The sequence below is a fragment of the Rhipicephalus microplus genome, chromosome 8 (assembly GCF_043290135.1).
Source record: "Rhipicephalus microplus isolate Deutch F79 chromosome 8, USDA_Rmic, whole genome shotgun sequence".
Lineage (NCBI taxonomy): Eukaryota > Metazoa > Arthropoda > Arachnida > Ixodida > Ixodidae > Rhipicephalus > Rhipicephalus microplus.
Window position 1 is genome coordinate 124299162 of NC_134707.1, and position 23498 is coordinate 124322659.

A 23498-nucleotide genomic window follows, 5' to 3' on the forward strand; every position below is an offset into this window, starting at 1 on the left:
CTTGATCTAACGTAATTTCACAAAGACACAGTACAACGAAATCGACCAAAGTTGTGTTCAGGGACTTCTTTCGTGTACGGATTTTTACAAAAGCGCAAGGCAATAAAAACTGGCTGGGAAAAGCAGTTCCCGCTGTCTATAGCGAGATTTTTACGGGACATTTCTAAACTGAAGTTAGAACACATTGTTGAGGGTTGTGCGAAAGATAATAGCAATAATATTATTGGCGGCTTTAGTACCCATAATCAAGATATGATTGTGGGAGACGCCGCAGTGGAGGGATCTGATAATTTTGACCATCTGGTGTTTTTTAACATACGCAAACTACGCACTGTTGTCTGTGGACAACTATGCGCTCTTGAGTTCTGGGCTACACATTCTGAACGCAAAATATAGTTTTTAAGAAGTGCCCCAGTCATCACGAAGCAACAAGTACTTTCTTAGCATATGAATAAATGATGGGATATTTAGGCTTCGCCTTTACAAGTTGAGCATGAATATGTTTGCGAGCCCTTTTTCCACCATTTACTCAATGAATTATTTACTTCGCTCTGCCATAGCCACCGCAACCACGCTTAGAGGGAAGTATCATGCAGGACCATTTTTGGTGTTAATTTACTAACTCCTCCAACAACAAAAAATTTGGGCTGGTATCATGACTACTTTTCGGCCAAATCTAACTTCTATTTCGACGCAATTTGTGGCCGATTTTTCACTTCTTCGCGAAAAAAACAAGAATCAAGTTCAAGAGCCCAACTTTGCTTGATAACTATTTTGACCAGTTAGCCGAATTGTGAATGTCGTGCCTTTATCAGCCGGCTTCATCGCATACACACTCAAAACTTTGGTGCAGAAAAAAGTATGTGTTTTAATGGTACCGTTCAAAAGTGCCGGCTGTTCTCAAACAGAAGGAGGCACGCTAGCACTTTTTAGTCTTTGTTTTAGAAGCTTGATTGTCATCGCTTCTCGTGGAGTAGGGGGAACGGGTTGGGGTAAGCGCTGCAATGAACTTTCACTAGATCAATAATTCTAATCATAATTGATTAGGTTTAACGTTCTAAAGCCTTCGCTGGCCCGGATAGGGCGAGTCTTTGTATGATGATCGAGTGGATGTATGTAGGCTACACGGTTTACAAGAGTTAATATTTGGTGCAAGCTCCTTCATAAACATTCACTTCGTGCGTAGGGCTTTCTAAAATTATTTATAGGGGACTCTAGCGCTGCTATCGTTCGGTGACCATGCGAATACGGACATGACGTGGATTTTCCTAGTCTTCATGCTTGCGCGCAGCAAATCGTACATGTGGGCTCGTTTATCTGTGTGTGTTGGTTTTGTTTCGAAGGAAAGAAGAAACTGTTTTTCACTTAATTCGACACCCGATTCAATGTGGTAAGCTTAAAGGATTCAGGTGGTGAAGCGTAACTGCAACTGCCAAGCATTTGCCGATTGTCGTTTCGTGACCAAGCAGCTTCTGGCTACGCGAACCCACAACGAACGTACAGTACAAAGACTTTGCAAAGCCATCTCATACTCATAATTTCCATGGTCGCTGAAATGCCATGCGTTGCAGCTCCCATACACACTAGCGCCAGTGTTCGCCCTAGTGCATATTTAGAAAACTCTGCAACTTCGTTGAAATGGCACCATTTTTTCTCTAAATTTGATTGTCACTAATGTTTAAAAAACTTTAAAGCTCGAAGGTTTTGTATAGCTACAGCAGCAAACAGAAGTCGGCGCCTGGAGGTCACAAATTGTACTTGTCAAAAAGTGCTCTGCAGATTGCCAGGCAACATGCTCACGTTTGACAAATCATAGTCGTATTTTTAAGAGCGAAGCTGCGCTTAGTCGACGCTTCTGTGTCAGGTATTGGCTCAGAAATGATCACGTGGCCTCATAGCTTGGCGTTAGTGAGGCCTGGTAAGAAGGAGTAGGATGCCTCCTGGTGAACGAGGCGAGGTCTTGCTGCGAACGGTGAGAGCGTAGGCGGAGGATCTAGAGGGCATGCTGCAAGAGCTGAGGGCAATGGCGGAGGAGTTCACAGGTTGAATATGAGGTCTAGGTTTCCGAAATGACGCAAATTTCCCACTCTCCCGATGAAAAAGCGATCCGACGTGAGCATCAGCGAGAAGATACGTGAGACCCAACAAGCCGTCGCTGAGTCAACCATGATGTTCACCCAAAGAAGACCAAAGCTATAGTAAACGCCCAAGAACGCAACATTTCAAATATTTAGAAGTGCGATATGACCAGGTGAAGGGTGATCATTAGCTTTTCTGTTTAAACAGTATTCGCGAATTAGAATTTGCTGGATTATTTTTTTCCAAGTGCGGAGGAGCACTACAGCGGTTCCTTCCAGCAAGGAAGCCATGAGAAAAATACGAATGCCGATGACTCTACGGTGGTAGTGCGAAACATTAAATGTAACGCTGCTCGAGTCAGGACGTATTGTTAAAACGCAAGTGGTTCTGGCATCAGTAACGTCATGAAACGGGTGTGCCGGGAGGAAATGAAGAAAGAACTTCGAAGCCAAAAATATGACGAGCGCTTTATGTGGAACCTGCTGTAGGAGCCGGGTCTCTTGAGGGTCAAATTACCAAAGGTGAAAACGTTCGCATGTTGGTAGCATTTTTTATAATGAATGAAGGAAGAACGCAACAAACTGACGAAGATAACAGCCACAATGCCGTGTGTGTCGTATTCTCCACCCCTAGTAGGTTGTGCTGATCTTTCATTTTATAGCCCCAAGCTTTCCGGAAAAATATGTGGTGGTCAACCAAGCGGCAGTCACAAGTTGCTGCAAGGCTGCATTGAGAGTTATGAAAAAGGCGACATCCGCGAGAAATTCCGGGCCATATCATTTACAATCGGCGAGGGGGTGCTGCTGGCTCTGAATTCTTTAAAAGCTTGAAATGCGTGGCCAGCAGTATCACTCTAGATTACTGGATCACTCCATGTCAAGTGGCCGAGTGAAAGTCGTGATGAGGCTTCGTTATATTCAGAATCTCTCAGTAACACGTTTCAGGTTTACCTCGGACGTTCAATAAATTAGGACAATTCAGAAACCATGAAAAAATTTATTCACTGTTACCGGATTTCAGCTGAATGAACACAACCACTAAAAAAGTACAGTTTCAACAATTAGGAGGTGTACGAGCCTTGAACAGTGAAATGAAAAATTACCAACGCACCCGTACTAAGGAGAAAGCATTCGTCCCCAAAAGGAAGGCTAATTACCTAACGCAATCAATCGTCAACAATGTCCCTTCACTTCTGAGAAAGAATGAAAACGAAAATATTGATGTTCACGCCAGAACCCAGAAAGAAATGAGACATTTTTTTTTGTTGCAATCATCAATGACGCTTTTGTGCGAGAATAAGCATGTGTTACTACACACTTGATAAGAGTATCGCTCTTTTTCTTTTATGGTATTCATTTCATCGTAATAATTTCTAGTTTTATTTCTCACAAGAAGTTACACTATTTTACTGCTTTTTTGCGTTTCAATATCTCTGTGAATGGTCCACTGTTGTACACAAACACATTTTTTGTATGTTTCGAATAATATATTGTTGTCAATACAAGTCATGTATGCTTATTTACTTTATTTTGTTGTACACTGTGTATAGAGGTGCCATAAAGCGTTTTCAGGCACTCTCAGGCTGTTTGCAACAGCTTTTCGCCTGAGGGACCTCAAACAAATTGTAAGAACAATGTTCAGAATAAACATTTGATTGATTCATTCATTTATTGATTGATCAATCGATCAATTGATTGATTGACTGAGAGACTCATTCATTCATTCATTTATTCAACGATCAAGAGTTCGTCGGTGGAAGCGGCAGGGGGCGCACTACGTCCATGCGTATTGTCTGTTCTTATGTTAGTTCACGCGTTGAACCTCCTCTAGCAGCCATCTACGATTGCACGGCGCGCCGCCTATAGCACGTGCTCATTGGGAATATACAAGCGCACAGCTGTGGCGGAGAGATAAACTGAAGAGGAGGTTCGAAGAGGAGGCCGTGCTCCACCGCCTCCTCCTCCCCATCACCACCCGCCTTCACGCGTGAATGCGAGGAGAGGAGGAGAACTCGGGCATGCGCCGTGGGGAACGGATGGTCGCTGAAGGATTGACAGAGCCCCGAGTTAAAGCCGTTTCGCTTATAAAACATAAACGTACCAATAAAATGCACGCCTAACTGGGTTGAACTAAGATGCAGTGCATTTAACCTTCTCGCCATACGGGGCTCCTGTCGTTCTTGCAGAGGAAAAAGGCAAAAAGCGTACTCGTTTATGCAATGATTACTAAAAGCCTAATGCTGTCACTGTGCCCGAATACCAACCTGTTCCACACATATACAATGTGCTAAACTGCCAGGAAAAATCGAAATATTTTTCAAAATTCGGTATTACCTCAGGGTATTGGCATGTGAAAATAAATTGTTTTCGTCAGCCGAACGGCCTTTATAAATGACTTGTAATTTCAGTTTGATAAATGCGCCTTCTACGCTCAAAAGAGCTGAGAAATTGGTGAATAAAAACATAACTTGAAAAATGTCTGTAATTACTTTTACAAGATTTTAGTCCTTTATGACATTTTTTGGAGCACCGACAGCACATCCAAGCTCTATTGCGTGATCTAAAAACAAAGATTATAAAATAATATAAAATAGATACTGAAGAAGTGTCTTTTGCCCAATATTTTATCGAATATCTGGGTCACACAGCGTCGCATGGTACAGTATTTTGCACGGAACTACTTCAGTTTGAAAAATGCTTCTGCTACTTTTGAAAGAGCTATGAAATAATGATTAGAAAAGTAACTTGACAAATGTAGTTAAATAAATTGATGAAATCATATTCTTCTTCGGCATATTTTGGGAGCACCTAGAGTACCTCCAAACTCTATGGCATGCTCTAAAAACACAGAATATAGAACTGAAATGGAAGAAGTGCCACTTAGTCCAAGTTCTATTAAATATCTGGGTTACAGAATGTAAAACGGTATAGTATCGCCTATACGAAACATTATAAAAGCCGCTTGCGATTCTCAAAACAAAAATCACCTAAACAACTGTAGCGTTTTTTAGGCACCGCCAGTGTATACCGCCAGTGTACACTGCATTTCAGTGATGTAGGTTTCCCACTTACAAAACTGTTGAAGAGAGACACACCATAATAATGCGATTCCTGATGTTAACAAGCTTTAGAAAACAAGGAATATTATCTTACCAAGGAGCCAATTTTAGGCATAGTTTTTTGCGAGAAACCGAGCGTTCTTTATTGCGACGCATCTAACGTAGGCCTCGCTGAAGTCTTGAAGCCACGAGAACAGGATGGTAAAGAAGACCCTGTTGCTCATCACTCGGGCTAGCTACTCACACACAAGTTAAATTATGCCACCACCGAGGTCGATTCCTCGCTACATTGGACGCTGTTGAGAATGGCACTGCTATAATCATGGAGGAGTAGAGAACCATTCACTGTTGTCACCGATACTCGTCAATAAAGCCGCCTTACACTGGCTCGAAAATATAAAAAATCCCCAAGGCCGGCTTTTTTCGATGGCTCTCTGAAACTTTCTATGCATGACGTCAATATTCGACATCAAAAAGGCAGTGAAAACATCGAAGCGGACGCACTTTTCTCGTAGCCCTGTGGTTCGACTTCTTTCGTTACCAGAAATTCAAACTTACCAGGATCACCACTTTCACTGCAAGTACGCAACGAAAAATTGGGTCACTATCGTAACTCGTAAAGTAATCAAAAAGTGTGCGTCCTTAACAAGCTTTGACTAGGCCTTCTGCAGAAAGCACACCACCAGTTCGGACATGCCGCAGTAAATAAAACTTTGGGCTTATTGTCCCCATACAACAATTAGCCGGAAATAATCACAGACGTTTCGTCTTAAGCCAGCCATTATGACATACGCTAGCTTGCAAGAAGCCTAAAACTAAGAGATTCGGATCACTCGTCCCACTACCGCCTGCAGAGCGGCCCCTTAAAGTTTTGAGCAATGAGCACTGTAGGTGCATTTTCTGTATACGTGTCTATGAAGAATTTTATTCACTTGACGATCGACTACGCTACGCGGTATGTTTGGGCTGTCCCCCACAAAAATTAAACTTATGATGCATGCTTCATCAATATCTTCACTGCAGGAAAGCCCAAGAAATTCCTATTTTATCGTGGGCAAGCTTTTACTGCTGGCAAGCTCAAGCAGCTTTTTAATTGCAACAACGTCTCCCCATTGTTCACATTCTCCCAACATCCTCAATGTAATAGCATGAACGACCACACGAATGAAAATATCGTAACGCCTCTGAAGTGCAGAATGAATAAGCAGTCCCAGAAGTCTGGGTCAAACATCTTTCCAAAGCAGAGCAATACAACAGAACCCACATGAAGTAATGATATCTACCATCATACATGGTGTATGGGCTACCTTTCTAGGACACGATTTTAGACACACTAATGGCGAGTCTGCAAGGAGCATAGAAAACTGTAGTGAAGAACGGGCTTCCCTATCATGAGCAGAACATCATCATTTAGGACAAAAAAATTGGCCCGTATCTCCACGTTTCACTGCAAATGTTGTCGAAAGACGATAGTCTTCCACGTGAAGAGGGTGAACAAATCCTTTATTTGAAGTTCTGCGAGAGAAAATCGGTGAATTGTATTCTGGAAGCGCTGCGTTAGACAGTCTCGATCCGTGCAGCAAAGGCGAACGAACGCATTGAGGCACCTTAGACACGAGCGCCATCCGGCAGTTATCTTCGAAAATGAAGGAAGACGTGCGCGCCCACAGAGAAATACGTAGAGTTATTACACAGTGGAGAAAGATGCGTGCCTGTCTCGGAGGCGATAAGGTGTAGAACGCAAAGCGAGGGCAGGTGCCACCACCGGGTCGTCTAAGCAAAGCGTTGGAAACACTTGCCTTTTTGAGCATCACGTTGCACTGTCAGCACAGCGTGATACACGCTACGGTCATTAGAATGACTTATGTGGGCCTTCTCTAGCATAAAGACACACATACAAAATATCGACGTGTTGTTATGGTGCCCTATATGCGCAATATATGCTTTTAATTGGCAATCGCACTAGTATGAACGCTGAAACTTGAGCAGTATTGGTGGGAGCTGCGGATGGTGTTGACTGTTTGAGGTATGGTTTGGTGCCGTTTGGGTTATTGTTACGGCAGGCAAACAAATATACAGACAGACCAAAATTTTGGCGTCGAAGGTCCCCAAGAAAGACTATCGTCTTTAAAAATTTCTACAACAAGAGCTTCAACCTGGTGAACTGGCGCTCTGCGCACCACCGCGAGACTTGAATCACGAGAAGCTCAGCTCAATCATGGAAAGACCTCACACAAGAGTGTCGCCTGTAACTGTGAGGTCGACCGATGCATGACACCGTTAAACAGAACCACTGACATTGGGCACGTCAGCAAACTGCGGCGCCACTAGTGTGCCATGAAGTTGACACTCTCAGCTGAACAAGACGAGGAGTCAGAATAAAGAAATATGGTAAAAAGAAATATGAACCAGAAAAATTGGCTCGAATCTACATGTTACACTGTAAACGTCGTCGAAAGACGATAGTCTTGCATCTGGAGAGAGCGAAAAAAATGTTTATTTGATATTCTGCGGAAGAAAATCGATGAATGGTATTCTGAAGGCGCTGCGTTCGAGTGCCTTGAGCGTGTAACGGTGGCGATTAAGCGCATCTAGACACGTTAAACACGAGCGCCATTTGGCAGTTATCTTCGAAAACAAAGGCGTGCGCGACCGCGGAGAAATATGCGCGCCAGTCACGAAGGTGACAAGGTGTACAATGCAAACGACGGGCAGGTGTTACCACCGTGCCATGGTAGCAAAGAGTTGGAAACACCTTTTTGAGCATCGCGTTGCACTGTCAGCGCAGCGCGTTATACGCTACAGTCCTTAGAGTTACTTGTGTGTGTCTCTTCTAATATAAAGGCAGACATACAAAGCATATACATGTTGGTATGGCGCCTCAGATATGCGCAATATTTACTTTATTTATTGACAATTGCACAACTATGAACGCTAAACCTTGAGCAATATTGGCGGGCACTGCAGATGGGGTTGCCCGTTTGGTGCTGTTTGAGGTATCGCTTGGGCGGACAAACAGACAAATGTACAGACAGACAGACAGACAGACAGACAGACAGACAGACAGACTAAAATTTTTCTGTCGAAGGTCCCCAAGATAGACTATTGTCTTTCAAAAAAATACCGAAGCACCGACCAGAATTCAAACTGGCAACGCTTCGCACCGGGGCTCGCTGTGTTACACACCTGACTTACGTGCCATTCATGAGCCGCTGAAATGACGGCGTCTTGTTTACCTACAGTGATTACTACTGGCGGTGCACAGATTTCCGAGGAGCTTCAGCATGTCTTCTATCACTTGAAGCTTTTACATTTTCTTTTTTTTTTTCAATTTCAAAACTGCCCTCGGTGCAAAGAACAAGAAAGCATGAAACGTTCCTCTAGTCATGCGCGATGTGGAACGAAAATAAATGTACGCCTGGCACAGCTAAAACACCTAAAGTTACGCATACGAGAGGTAGCATGTAGAGTAACTCTGCCTTGCTTCAAACGCCGCCGTGTGTCAGAACACGCAGATGAGTGACTTGATGGTCTCGCGCAGCATAAAAGAAAAAGAAATCTTCGAGTGTCGGGTTGTGTGTTGTCCACATTTGCAGCTCACTGCTCAAACACAATGACGTTAAAACCATGACCGTTTTAATCAACGCTTGTCCTCTTTGTACCTGTGAATTGTTTTCGATAGCTTTTTTTTTTGCTTCCACGGCGCACTACAAGTATCAAGCTGCTTGTCGTTGTTTGTGTAAAATTATAATTGCTTAGTATCGCGCGCATGGCTTCGACCTAGTGACGGAACTACGACCTTAGCTGTTCGCTTCCAGCGAGATGCTTTAGCTGTGGACGCCAGCCAGCCAGCCAGCCGTTATACAGAATGTTTCAGCTAAAAATCACCAAGCAATGAAAAATTAAAAATGACTGCTACGCGTCTCCAGCCAGGGCAGCATTGTTCATAGCTGTACGTACCACGTTAGAATATTTTTTTATCCACCAAGCGTGGTAATTAACAAAAATTGCTTAACGAAGTTTTTTAAAAAGTCACTCTAGACAAAAAATTTCAATACAGGACTTCTAGTTCTTGTCCCAAAATAACAAAATTACCAAGTTACGCTAAGATAACAACGCTGGTCCATTATTTTTCCACGGTTTGTTTAAAGTGCGCACAATTAAAAAACTACCAAGTGATTGCTTCTTAACGCGCGGCGTTTTTAGTGTCCTCAAATGTAAGTTGACCGGATTAGCGAAGGCTTCTTACGCACGAAAGTCGCTTAAACACGCAACTACGATGGACTCTGAAGGGACCCTGAAACGGTTTTGGCAATTTTTTACAAACACATTTGGCCGATAGGCAAAGTCGCAAGAATAATTTAGAGACCAATTATAGCACTCCTCGTAGACTGTGTAATTTATTACAACGCTTTAAAGCTGCGAATCGCTCCAGATCGCTGCAGATCGCTGCGACTCGGCCAAACGCGTTTTCAACCGCCCGTACACAAAGCGACACCCTCTGCCCCACTGACGTAGTTGTTTCCAGCTGATCTGATTGGATGTGGAATGCGTAGCTCAGACAGCCGGTATCGGATCGGCAGTAGGATGTACGCGTACGTGGTCGCACACGCCATCGTGACGCAGGCACCGTGACGGCGGAGCTTAGCCCCGAGCGCTCGAATGAAGAGTTTAGGGCAGTTGAGGGTAAAGGCGGGGAGGAGAAGGAGGGTACTTTAGAGGCGAATCTCCTTAAGGCGTGGGTCTGTACATCCTCCGTCGTTCTCGTACGTGGCATCCCCTGTCATACGTACATCCCCTGTGGCACATAGCCGCTCTAGAGCAGGTATGTGCCACAGGGGACGCGAGATGGGACATGGGCGGTGTTCGCTAGATGGGCTCACTGGCGGACGCGTGGACGCACGGACAGACAGACTAGAAGACGAACGGATGGATGGATGGATGCGCGGAGTAAGTATGTGCCATAGGGGATGCAAGATGGTGGTATTTGGAGTGTTCACTAGATGGACACACAGACGGACGGACAGATGGAAAGACGCGAGGACTTATTGACGGATGGACGCACGAACAGACGGGCGGACGCATGAATGGAAGCATGGATAGTCGCACGGACGGACGGAACCAAGAATGAACGGACGGACGGTAGCACAGACAGGCTGACGGGCGGACGCGTGGACGCACGGACAGACAGACTAGAAGACGGACGGATGGATGGATGGATGCGCGGAGTGGGTATGTGCCATATGGGATGCAAGATGGTGGTATTTCGAGTGTTCACTAGATGGACACACAGAAGGACAGACAGATGGAAAGACGCGAGGACTTACTGACGGATGGACGCACGAACAAACGGGCGGATGCATGGATGGAAGCATGGATAGTCACGTGGACGGACGGAAGCAAGAACGAACGGAGACGGGCGCTTCGCCCCACTCATCATCATTCCCTTCGAGGATATACTGTTTTTTTTTTTTCTTAGTATTCCCAGCTACGTAAATAATGGGTGTTTAGATTTAACTACGGAGCCAATGACTTGCTCCAGTAGTGGTTGTCACAGGGCCCGTTAATAAGGGAGGTGATCGCCGGGCTAATTCGAAGGGCTGAAGTACCGGGCCCCCGAACTGCACCACAATAGCACGGACAATTTAGAAGTAGTCCTATTTGGCACCCCAGCAGACGCTGACTGCGGTCCAAAGAACGAGTAGGGGCCAAGAGTTGATAAACAAAACAAAATTATATATTCAAATATGGCAGACCAAACGATACACAAATATGCACACTCGGCAACAGTTCGGTACAATATTTCGCCAATATAACAACGGACTACAGAGTACAATCAGATACACTCGAAACAACAGACACAAACAACAATACGCGCTACAATGCAATCACATGCATCAAATTCAAGACATTAATTCAGTCTAAAGTTCTTGGTTCGAAATTGAATGTTTATTTCGTAGGAAAAACTCGCTGAAAGTCTAGCGCTGATGTCGATCCACTGTCCTCAAAGTTTCTCTTCCAGGAAACTTCGTCTTCAAATATCCTCACTCCACGCACCAGACTTTGTCGCCGGAAATACCCCGGCTTTCCACGCGTTGCGATTGAAGGACGCGTCTTCGCTCTCTGGCGGTAGACTCACGCTATTCTTCTGGCAGCATCAGCTTTTACCCTACAGGTAGAAACCCCCTTCATTACCTGCTTTTTCACTGACGACAAAAGCCTTCACCCAATCTAGGTGGAAAAACCTTACTCACATTTGTGCAAAACTTCCTTTATCTTCTGCCTACGCACACTGGCGTAAACTGTTTTCGCCTCCTATCTGACAGGCTACTCCAGTTGCCGGGTATGACAATATGTACATCATTGTCATCACCCGGCAACCAAAGTAGCCTGTCAGATGAAAAACCAGGCAAACCTCTCCAGCTTACCATTAAAATAATTCTCTCTCTCTCTCGTCTCCTACCTACGCCCACTGGCGTAAACTGTCTTCATCTCCTCCCTACGCACACTGGCGTAAACTGTCTTAATCTCTTGATTTCTCTTCTCCGCTGCTCGCATAAATACCTTTTGCGCTAGATTCCAGAAAATTCAAATCGTTTCGTCGGAGCGATGCACAGCCAACGCTGGGGAAAGGGCGAGACGTGTCGAGAGCCGTCTGCAAGACGTGACGGAACTCTGCATCACCACGCCCCTTCCAGATCTTTCCAGGGCTTGCTCGGCCGCCGATGTAAGGAGGTTGGTCGTGGAAACTACGCTTCCGAGGGGGAGAGACGGCGTGCCCAGGGAGTCTTTGGATGCTCGTTCTTCTTTAGGGTTGACCTTGACGCGTCTCTGGCACCTGGTATCGTCACCATCACCAGAAGTTGGCGGCGCGTGCTTTTCTGAACGCTTGTATGTGACAGTGGTTTAATCAAAAACTGAATGTGAAAAATTACTTGAGGGACGTTGGATGGTACCATTAAAAAAGAAACCGGCTGCCACGTGCGTCACAATACGAGACCAGAGGAAGTATTCGGCACAGTGCAGACGTTTTCTTCTTTTTCTTTCTTCTCGGGCTAACGACAACAATTTCTTTGCAGGCTCTATCCCCCCCCCCCCCCCCATCATGTTTATTGTTGGCCCGAGAAGAAAAAACTTCTGCGCTGCGCCAAATGCTGCCTCCGGTCTCGTATCGCAATGCACATGACAGCCGCTTTTTTGTCAAACTTTATTGTCTTCGTTTCTTTCATCCCCCTTCCCCTTTTTGTGGTACCAACCAACCATCGCTTAAGGTCCACCGTAGTCGCTGATAGTCTGTTCGAGCGACCTTCGTGCGTGAGAAGCCTTCGCTGATTCGTTCAACACACATTTGAGGGCAGCCAAGTGCCGCGCGTTAGGCGGCAATCACGTGGTATTTTCTTTAATTTCGCGTACGTAAAGAAACCCTAGAAAAAATACCCAGCGTTATTATCTTACCGTAACTTGAAAATTTTGTTATTTCTGGATAAGAGATACAAATCTTGTAGTGTATTTGTTTCTCTAGAGTCAGTATTTAAAAAGTTTATTTAGCAATCTTTGTTAATTACCGTGCTTGGCGGATCAAAAACAAATATTCTTACGTGTTCCATAGAGCTAAAAAATATACTGTGCCAGCTGCAGACGAGTAGCACCCTATTTTAGCTTTTATTGCTTAGTGCTTTTTAGCTGAAACAATCTGTTGTTGTGAACCAATTCATTTTCAGAGTATCACTCCCTCTTTCATTACCCAATTTAGTCTAGGTGTGAGTAAAAGTGCTTTTGCAAGATGTGATTGTCTATAAAATTGAATAACCAGCAATACAAGCATAATTGATGTTTCGCGAACATTACCACCTATTTCAAAATCACTTGCAATACCTGGCGCGTCTCCGCTGTAGAATACTTGATTTGCCTAGAAAGTGCTTCGGTTTGATTTCTGCTGGGACACGACATTTATCTTCGCAATCACCGGGTCAACGCGGCTGATCTTAGTTTTTTTATTGACCCTCACGTTAATACTACCAATGCCTGTTCTCACCGTTTTGGGTAGACATTGATGCAAGGCGAACGCAGTATTCAAACTACGCGCGCTAGTTCGTGCGCCCCCCCAAGAGATCAGCGGCTTGATGATCAAACAAGAAAAGGCCGTGACGGCGCGCGCTTCCTTAGCACGGGATTTTGATAAAAAAGAAGCGGACCACCGCTCGACGGTTTTTCTCTCGGAGATTGATCCCTTTTTGCTGATCGCCTGTTACAGACGCCGCTACTTTTCGGGCACAAGTTCGCCCCAATAAACAGTTATTCGTACACCATTTGGATTGTACGTAACAATTCTGGTGGAGGTGCTGGGTAAGTTTCATAATGGACTGCGTCAGATTGGCTGTGAATGCAGTTCCTCGATCCGTGATAACCACCTTTGGGGCACCATGCCGTAGTACAATGTTAGTGACGAAAAATTCAGCTACTCCTATAGCCGTGCCCCTGGTGAGAGAGGCTGTCTCGGCATACCGGGTTAAGTAGTCTGTCGCCACTACTATCCATCGGTTGCCCATTGATGACGTGGGAAATGGACCAAGTAGATCCATTCCTACTTGTTCGAACGGAAACTCAGGTGGTTCAATTGGTCGGAGAAATCCTGCAGGTTTCAATGGAGGCGTTTTGCGTCTCGGGCAATCTCTACATGTCCTTACATAATGCTGTACAGCATCCAGTAACTTTGGCCAGTAGTATTTTGTGCGGATGCGAGCCAATGTTCTACTCACTCCGAGGTGTCCTGCTGCTGGGTCATCGTGGCAGGCTTCCTGGATTTCGGGCCGCAAGGCCGAAGGAGCGACGAGTAGGAATTTCTCCTTGCTATGCTCGAAGTTTCTTTTGTATAAAACGTTGTTTCTCATGAGGTACGAAGACAATCCCCGGACGAAAACTCGAGGAACACGCACGGGTTGCCCTTCCAGATGCTTGATCAGTTTAAGCAACTCCGCGTCAGATCGCTGATATTCAGTCATGTCTGCGGTGCTCACGGCCCCAAGAAACGGAAAGTCGTCTCCATCTTCCCCAGATGCAGATTCCATTGGTGCGCGTGATAGGCAATGAGCATCGCTGTGCTTGCGACCAGACTTGTATACGACTGTTATGTCGTATTCTTGCAACCTGAGGCTCCATCTAGCAAGTCGCCCAGAAGGGTCCTTTAGGCCTGCGAGCCAGTACAACGAGTGATGGTCGCTCACTGCTCGAAATGGTCTACCATATAAGTACGGTCAGAATTTCTGTATGGCCCATATTACCGCCAGACATTCTTTTTTTGTCGCCGAATAATTTATTTCAGCTCTCGAAAGAGTGCGACTAGCATATGCGACCACTCTTTCCTCTCCGTTTTGCAGCTGCACAAGGACGGCGCCTAGTCCCAAATTGCTTGCGTCCGTGTGAATCTCTGTTTCGGCTTCTTCGTGGAAATGTGCCAGGACAGGGTGGTGTAGGAGTCGCTGTCGTAGCTCATTGAACGCCTCTTCTTGCTCGCTTGTCCAGGTGAAAGGCATGTCTTCTTTCGTTATTCGGGTTAGTGGCTCCGCAGTCTTCGAAAAATCTTTAACGAATCTTCTGTAATAGGCACAAAGTCCTAAGAATCGTCTCACAGCCCTTTTATCTGTCGGTCTAGGAAACTTTTCTACAGCTGCTGTCTTTTCGGGGTCAGGTCGAATGCCTTCAGAGCTAACCACATGACCGAGGAAAAGCAGTTCATGAAAACCAAAAAGGCACTTTTGGGGTTTTATCGTCAGCCCTGCTGAACTAATCGCTTTGAGCACAGTACATAGTCGTTCCACATGCTGATCGAAGGTGGCCGAAAAGATCACGACGTCATCGAGATAAACAAGGCAGGACTGCCATTTTAACTCGGACAGCACAGTATCCATCATCCGCTGAAATGTGGCGGGGGCGGAACACAGGCCCAATGGGAGTACCTTGAACTCGTATAACCCATCTGGGGTCACGAAAGCAGTTTTCTCGCGATCTCGTTCGTCCACCTCTATCTGCCAGTATCCGCTCTTGAGGTCTAGAGAGGAGAAGAATTTCGCGTCTCGTAGTCTGTCGAGGGTGTCATCGATCCTTGGAAGGGGATAGACATCCCGCTTTGTGACGACGTTCAATTTTCGGTAGTCAACGCAGAAGCGCAAGGTCTGGTCCTTTTTCTTTACCAGTACTACAGGTGAGGCCCATGGGCTGGCCGACGGTTGAATTACGTCGTCCCTGAGCATTTCTTCAACTTGGCCTCTGATGACTTCTCTCTCTTTTGGTGACACTCGGTACGGGTGCTGGCAAATAGGTCTAACAGATTGATCGACTATGATGCGGTGTTTGATGATAGATGTTCTTTGCACTTTCGATGACGTGGAAAAACATGAGGCGTACTCCCGTATAAGGCTCTCGATTTTTTGTTTGTGGTTTGGCGATAGGGCTGCTTCGATGTGGATAGATGCGATTATAGAATCTATACCGTCAGGGTGCAGTGGTGCAGTCTCGGAAGAATTCAAATCCGTAATCGGAACGTAATCATGCAAGTGACCAACCACAGTTCTCTTCGCAAGGTGCTGCACCTCATTTCGGAAATTTGTCAGGAAGACACTCGTACACCCATCACGCAGTCGTACAATACCTCTTGCTGCACAGATCCCTTTCTCGAGTAAATAGCCCAGTATTGCTTTCTGCCATTCCTTCATAGTCGTTGTACACATTGCTTTTTACGGTGACAACGATGATGGATCTTGCAGGTACTGTTCCATCATCACCTGCAATCTGGAGCGCATCGAATCGTTTTTCACTCTCGAAAGTCGCGATGGCGTGTTTCGTCGAGAACGAGACGCACATTTCCTGCAGGTTTATCACTGCGCCATTGGCCTGCAAAAAGTCCATTCCGATAATTACATCTCTTGAACACTCCGACAGGACATGAAGCTGGAGACGTAGGTGAAGCCGCGTATCCCAACTCTAGAGGTACACATGCCTGCCGGATCGATAAGGTGTCCCCCGGCGGTTCGCACTTGTGGTCCTATCCAAGGGGTCAGCACTTTTTTCAGGGTTATGGCAAGTCCCCTGCTCATGACGAAATAGTCTGCGCCTGTGTCTACTAAAGCATTCGTTTCGTAGCCGTCTATAATTACCGACAAATCAGAAGCGACGTTACCATTTCCGCACGTAGTCTCGTGTCCGTCATCACATTTTGAAATAGGCACTGGAGGTTGTTTTCTTGCGTCGGCAGCGGCCTTACCTCCCCAGGTCGCCGATTCTAGTTTTCCCGAAGCGGGCTTTGGGGAAGTCGCCTCGGAGAGTTTAAAGATGGGCGCGGACTTGGTGACCTCAGTGGCGCTGTCGACCGAGACTGATGCTGCTGCGAGGAGTGAGCCCCTTGACGCGTTGACAAGTGCTCCTCGATTTCAAAAGGTCGCTCCCCATTCCGTGGACAGGCAGCGTTTACGGGAAAACCCCGAAGTCCAGCTCGGCGATATGCACACATCCGGTAAAGATGGCCAGCTTCGCCGCAGTGATAACAAAGCGGAATTCGATCAGGAGTGCGCCATATATCAGCTTTTCGGATCCTAGTCTCGGCTGGGGACGGCGTAAATCGAGGTTTCGGCAGATGCTTGCTTGCTGCGGCGAAATAAGGTCCAGGGGCGGCGAAAGGAGGTCCATGGGCGACGAAATGAGGTACAGGGGTGTTTCTCAGTACCTCGGCGTACGAGACTGCGGGCTGCATCGGAACTGACGCTTGAACAGGCTGGGCTTGTGGCTGCTGCTCACGGACTGCCTGTCTCACCTCCTCCCGAACAACTTCCCCTAAAGACGAGACCGTTGAGGGGTTGCCGTTTCGCTTCTGGAGCTCTTCTCGAACCACCGATCGAATGAGCTCTCGTAATACGTCGATGGGATTTCCGAAGGCTGCTGACAACGCGTCTACGGATGCGACGTTAACATCTCGATTGTAGTGCCTCGCTCGCTGTTGCAGAGTCTTTTCAACCGCTGTCGCCTCGGTGCGACAGCGGTTGACTGTGAATCAACTATGGCACATACCTGTATAGCTGTGACACATACCCGACCGTGGCATACGGGTGTGCGCCACATGTGTCTCGGCGAAAGAGTATGCCGACGTACGGGACGGGTTTGTCACATTGTTCATGTCATTACGAGCGAGTCATAATTACGTAAGCTGACCCGCTAAAAATAACAGCATATCCATGAAGTGAGTGATCTGTCTGTCTGTCTGTCTCTCTGTCTGTCTGTCTGTCTGTCTGTCTGTCTGTCTGTCTGTCTGTCTGTCTGTCTGTCTGTCTGTCTGTCTGTCTGTCTGTCTGTCTGTCTGTCTGTGGACATGCTGTGTTGGCTACGCCAGAGTGATGGACTGCCCTAGACCATAAGGAACTTCGCCCCTAAACGTATTTGCAGAAAGCAGAGGAATGCTTCGCACTTAAAAGACAAGTCGAGAACCATAGAAATGGAGTGAAGAATAATGTGTAATATGCTAAGATAGTGTAAACCTCACAAAAAAACAATTATTGTGAAATATGAATAAAATTCAAATAACGAAAGTGAAAATTATAGAGACATTGCACTTTATTAGCAGTACAGTGTTAGGAGAAGCTGGCAGGTGCACTAGACAGTTGATTTTTTGTGATTAACTTACATAGAGTACAAGATTTAACGAAATTGAGATGTGAAAGCCAGGATATTATACCAAGAGCTCATTTGTAAGGAAATAGCATTCTACCGGGATTTCAACGGCAGTTAAATTATGGCAATTATAATAACCTAGCAATGTGGGAACGATATCCAGAGTCATTTCTAGATTATGATGGCAGTAAATGCCTATGAAATTTTCTGGACCCGCTCATTAGTGCTACTGCTGATATTAGCAATGCCATTCCAGATCACAGATGCATACCCAGGCCGACGAAGACATACTGCGGTGTACAATTGGTGGAAGGTTGTAAGAGAATTGAATTCTTGAGCGATTCTGCAAAATGAACCGAAATAACGAAGACCTCATATGGTCGCATAATTAGTGTGTGCAGAAAAATATAGCATACCCTCAAGAAGAACACTGCTATCACTGATTTTGTAAACCTTGCATAAACGACACGGTAATGACAGCGTATGGAAATGACACGAAGGATGTTTTCCGTCAAAAATCCGTCCAGCACAAGCGGAGTTACGCGTATTTGTCGCACGCTGCCTCTCTTCTTTTGTCCCGAGAAAAACGCAGAGAGCTAAGCAGGCAGGGATGACATGGGGAAAGGAGATACGTTAAGCGTGCTTCGTGACCTGGAGCACTTATTTTTTAGGGGCGAAGCTCCTTATAGCGGCACCCATTCATTCCTCGTATCCGTTGTAGTGTGTAACAAGTGTAACTTTATGACTTCCAAGGAGGTGCCGGTGAGAGATTTCTTCTGTGCGTTGTTGAGCAATAAAAATAGTGCTCAATGTACATGCCAACGGCTGCTAAAGGGGAATGAGAGACAGGAGCATTGGGCTTTTATTTAACGCGCATGCTGCGATCTCCATTGGCAGCCACTGGCATGTACATTGAGCACTATCTGACAGGAAAAGGTTGCTACGTTATACTCGCTGGGCGTAACCTCCTTGGTTTTAGATAGGTTAAGCGAGCGTCGGGCCGCAATGCCATGAATACAGTGAACTAGTATATACCATGAATTCGATGTGGTTAAAGGTGGGAAGTATACCCAAAGCGCAAGCCGTAAGAAAGTGTGCGTGTGCCACCTCTCGTTTAGTCCTTCGAATGTCCGCTGGATGGCGGTGCTTCTATATGGGGAATATATGATGAAAAGATGTGAGATAGTGGTACTTGGAGTGTCGGACAAATGGACACTCAGACAGATGCATAGATGAACGCATGAACGGACGTAGGGGCGCATGCATAGACGAACGCAGGGACGAACGCACGAACAGACGCATGCACGGACGGGCGAATGCATGGACGGTCACACAGACAGACGCATGGACGGACTGAAGCAAGAACGAATGGACGGACGAATGCTTCACCCCACTCTCCATCATTCACTACGTGGGTATGCAGCTAATTTTTTTCTTAGAATACGCGACTTTTTTTCTTAGTGATCGTGCGCGCACGCGTGGACAAGTTGCGGCCTGCCATGGCGATCCCTGTAACGACCAAGCGTGCCATGTGCAAATCAACCAATACCTGATAGAAGGCTTTTTACGTGTGATTTTTCAGCTTTCATTGTCATTAGTCGAAAGAAAAGAAAGCAATTTTTAGCTGACTTCGATAATTTACTGTGATTTCCAGGCCGCGTGCTGCGCTCTAATATTTGGCTCACCTGTTCCCGGAAACCCCAACAGTCGATCGGCAGAATTTTCTGACCATGCTCAAAAAGTGTTGAAGGGTTTCTTCAAATCTATTCATTTTATCGACCTTCATGAGCAAAGACAACTAACGAATTGCAAAAGAAACGCAATCAATATTAGTAGTAATAAAATTTTTGCAACAGTATTATTATCAATACTGATAATGTATATATAACTAGTGCCCTGGACAAATGCGAACCTTAGTGCTCACGCACGCAAACATAACAATTAAAATTACAAATAAAAACCGCGATATGAACATAAACAACTAAAAAAATGCGTAGAAAAAAATTGTAAGAACAATGTCAGAACAAAAGGCCTAGTCGAGCTAGCGCAACGGAATATCAGAGAGCGATAATGATAATTACAGTTACATAAGCTGAAAGCAAGCGAGCATAAATGGGTTGCACAAAGAGTACAATGTTGTTCAAAGAGAGAAAAGCTGAAAAGGATTAGTGTGTGCTACGAAAAGCCTCGAAATCAAACAAATCTGATGTTTAAATACATGGTTTTTGTGGATGGTTGTGTGTTTTCTGGCGCAAGAAGTTACATAAAAGAGCCTATGCCCTTATGCGAAATTCGAAAACTTGTGCAGCCGAATCATTCAGAGCAAGTTATGATAACGTGAACAAAATCTATAACACAGGGCATACCAGCGACGTTTCGTAGACATCGGCGCTGACAACATTTGAACAATAATCAAAGTTTTCGCTAAATAGGTCTCCAAGAATTATCCAAAATGTGTTATTTTCGCATTTTTCCTATACTAATACTGCATTTTGTATGAACATGTGAGCAATAAATACTTCTACAAAAGATATAATTAGCAGAAAAAGTATTTTAGACCCATCACGCGACTTTATTCTAGAAAAAAAATCACAAGTTTCACAAATTTGTCTGTAACTATAATAATTGTAATAATAACGATAATAACTGTAAATAGTCTGTAACTATTTGTTTTGAGTTTGGATGGGATACTGCCAGTGCAATGGTCACCTCCTCCGCCTTACTTGAGCGTGTGGCTTTGAAAGTGAGGCCGTCCACCTGCGTTCCTTGATAAATTATCGCCGCCGTGTAGTATCCCCTAAGTGATGGATCGGCCCCATCGACGTAATAGACCACATTACGGGAGCCAAGCCGTTGTTCAAGTGCCTCAGCGCGCGCTTGCCTTCTACCCTGGTGCGCCTCCCTGGTCATATTGCGGGGAAGCGGGGACACCCAGAGCTTTGTTCTCCAAAGTTCAGTAATACGCTCCGCGTTTTCGATTTCGCATTCGTGCCGAATCAACAGGCGGTCCAGTAGGCGCCGCCTGGGGGGCGTCTGCGTAAGACGCATAGATTGATTTGTGAAGTGGGCTTCTTGGAGCTCTTGTATAGAGTTAAAGAATCCCAATGCAGAGAGTTTCTGATTTCAAGTGCTGATGGGTAAATCAAATGCGCGCTTAATTACTTTCTTAAGAAAAGCATCGACTCTGTTCTCTTCTTGTTTAGTCATTCGTAATTACGGTATTGAATAAAGAATCCTGCTAGTTACAAAAACATTGGCGGGCCGAATCGCATCCCTTCCTCGTAGCCCCCCGCGCTTGTTTGACACTCGGAGGATCATGTGCCCTACCTGTTCTCCAATATTCCGTAGCTTGTCTAGCGTGGTGTTTTTTGTTTTGTTGTGAATCAGAAGGCCAAAGATTCGTAGTTCTAAAACCTCTCGTATGGTTGAGCTTGATACCATCAAGTTTAGGGTCGTCCTATCTTTAATGTTTTCTCTGATATGCAGAAATTCAGATTTGGTTGGAGCGCACTGCAACCCACACTGGGCCACATAGTCCTTAACAGTGGAGGCAGCCTGCTGCAGGCGGTCTTCAATTTCTCCTAAACTGCCCCGATACGTCCAGATTGCTATATCATCGGCGTAGATTGCATGATATATTCCTTCCACTACTGCCAATGCTTGCGGGAGCTTCATCATGGCAACGTTGTATAGCAGCGGAGATAGGACAGCTCCTTGCGGGATTCCCCGCGTCCCCATTTTGAATGGTCCATGTTCCTTGTTATCTATGCGAATGAACAACGGTCTCTTAGAGAGGAAGTCTCTGAGGTAGGCAAATATTTTCTTACCAAAATGGACACTACTCAAGTTCTTCAGGATGCTTTAATGTTTAGCGTTGTCGAATGCGCCTTTAAGATCAAGTGCAAGGATTGCTCTGTCGTTGTGCGTCGAGGGAATGGGTTGCATAATGTCTCGTATTAGCTGCAAAAGGATATCTTGCGCAGACAGGTGTGGCCTAAAGCCAAACACGGAATCTGCGAAATGCCCCTTGCTCTCGAGGTACGTGGCGAGACGGTCTCTAACCATTGTTTCCATTAATTTTCCGGCACATGAAGTTAATGGTATAGGTCTGAGGTTGTCCGTGCTGATTTGCTTGCCTGGTTTGGGGATGAATGTGACAACTGCTGTTTTCCATTCAGTAGGCAGTAGTTGGCCATCCCAGATCGCGTTAATGTACTGCAATAGATGCTGATGAAAATCGTCTGACAGATTTGCTAACAGTTCTACCGTGAACAGGTCTCGGCCCGGGGCAGTGCCCCTGAGCATTTTTTCAGTGCTGCTTTCAGATCGCACATTTCAAAAGGGGCATCGAGCTGACTGTTTTCTTTGCCTGCGTATTCATATGCGTTCCTGTTGAGATCCGTGGGGCGGCATAGGTATCTAGCACACAAACCACAGCCAGCTGGGAGTTGGTTCCCTGAAAACTGTGCAGGGCTCGACGAAGCCGCTTTTGCGCTTTGCCTCTGGTTTGGGCGGGGTCCACGAAAGTTCCAAAAAGGCGCCGTGTTTTCCTTGTATTCATTTCTTTAGCTACAACATTGCACCGTTCTATCCAATTGGATTCGTTCAGTTGTGTAACATATTCCTCCGCTTGCTTACTCAACTCGGCTATTCTAAGTATAAGCTTGCGGTTGAACTTGTTTTTCCGCCATCGTGTAGTTAAGCTTCTGCGGGCGTCCAAAAGGTGGGGCACGTACTTATCGACGGCAGGGGGGGGGGGGGGGGCTCTTCCGTTGTCTTTATAGTTTTAAGACACTTGGAATTAGCTGCAAAGAGCTGTTTTGCCCATCCCGTATATCCTCCAGCCCCTGGCACAGAGGTTTCACCTGTGAGCGGAAGGCTGTCAAATCTGCCAGCTTAGCTTGGCTCCATGTTATACGGCCTATTTTGGCGGAGAGTGTGTTTCTGAGGAGACAGTGAACACTGCCGAGACGTTTATTTTAAGTTTTCTCATGTTGCGTCGGAAATGTCCTTAGTCAGTGATAGATCCGGGCAATTATCTCGGTTTACAGAATTCCTAATTCTAGTGGGTTTCATCGGATCTGTGAGAAGCGATAGACGAAGAGAGGATATGAGTTCTGCCAATTTCCGTCCCTTGGGTACTTCGCGGGTGTAACCCCAGTGATAGCTGGGGGCGTTAAAGTCACCCAAAATCACCAGTTGGTACTTATCTGCTTCCTTAATCGCTTTATAAAACATTTCGTTGAAGACACATTGCCTAGATTTTGGAGAACTGTATACATTTAGAATTTACAAGCTGGGATCTCGTCATTTATTGGGAAGGACTTTGACCATTGTGTATTCATGCGCCTCTGACAGATCAGGGTCTATCTGACAAGCGGTATACTCCTTGTGTACGAGAACACAGGTGGACGCACTTCCCTGAAATGAGTTGTAACCAGGCAATTTCGCCTGTAAGCCGGTTTCTTGTAGCGCTAAAACTCTAGGGGTAAAATTTTGATTCTGCAGGAAAAGGTTAAGAGTGGCCCTCTTTTTCTTATCTTTAAACCCCCTGCAGTTCCACTGGAAAATATCGAGTTGCTGTTGTTTGGACCTTTTATTATTATGTTTAGAACTGCCTGTTATCATGAATTTATTATTGAGGAGGTGTCATTTTCGCCACTGCAGCCAGCGTGGGAGCATGGAGAGGCGTGGGGGAGTCAGT

General features: G+C 45.7%; 1 protein-coding gene across 3 annotated transcripts in view; it reads right to left on the reverse strand.

The window, feature by feature from the left end:
• The window catches only part of LOC119165489 (uncharacterized), a 385136-nt gene that overhangs the window by 295143 nt on the left and 66495 nt on the right, over positions 1–23498 (reverse strand). The window lies entirely within an intron of this gene.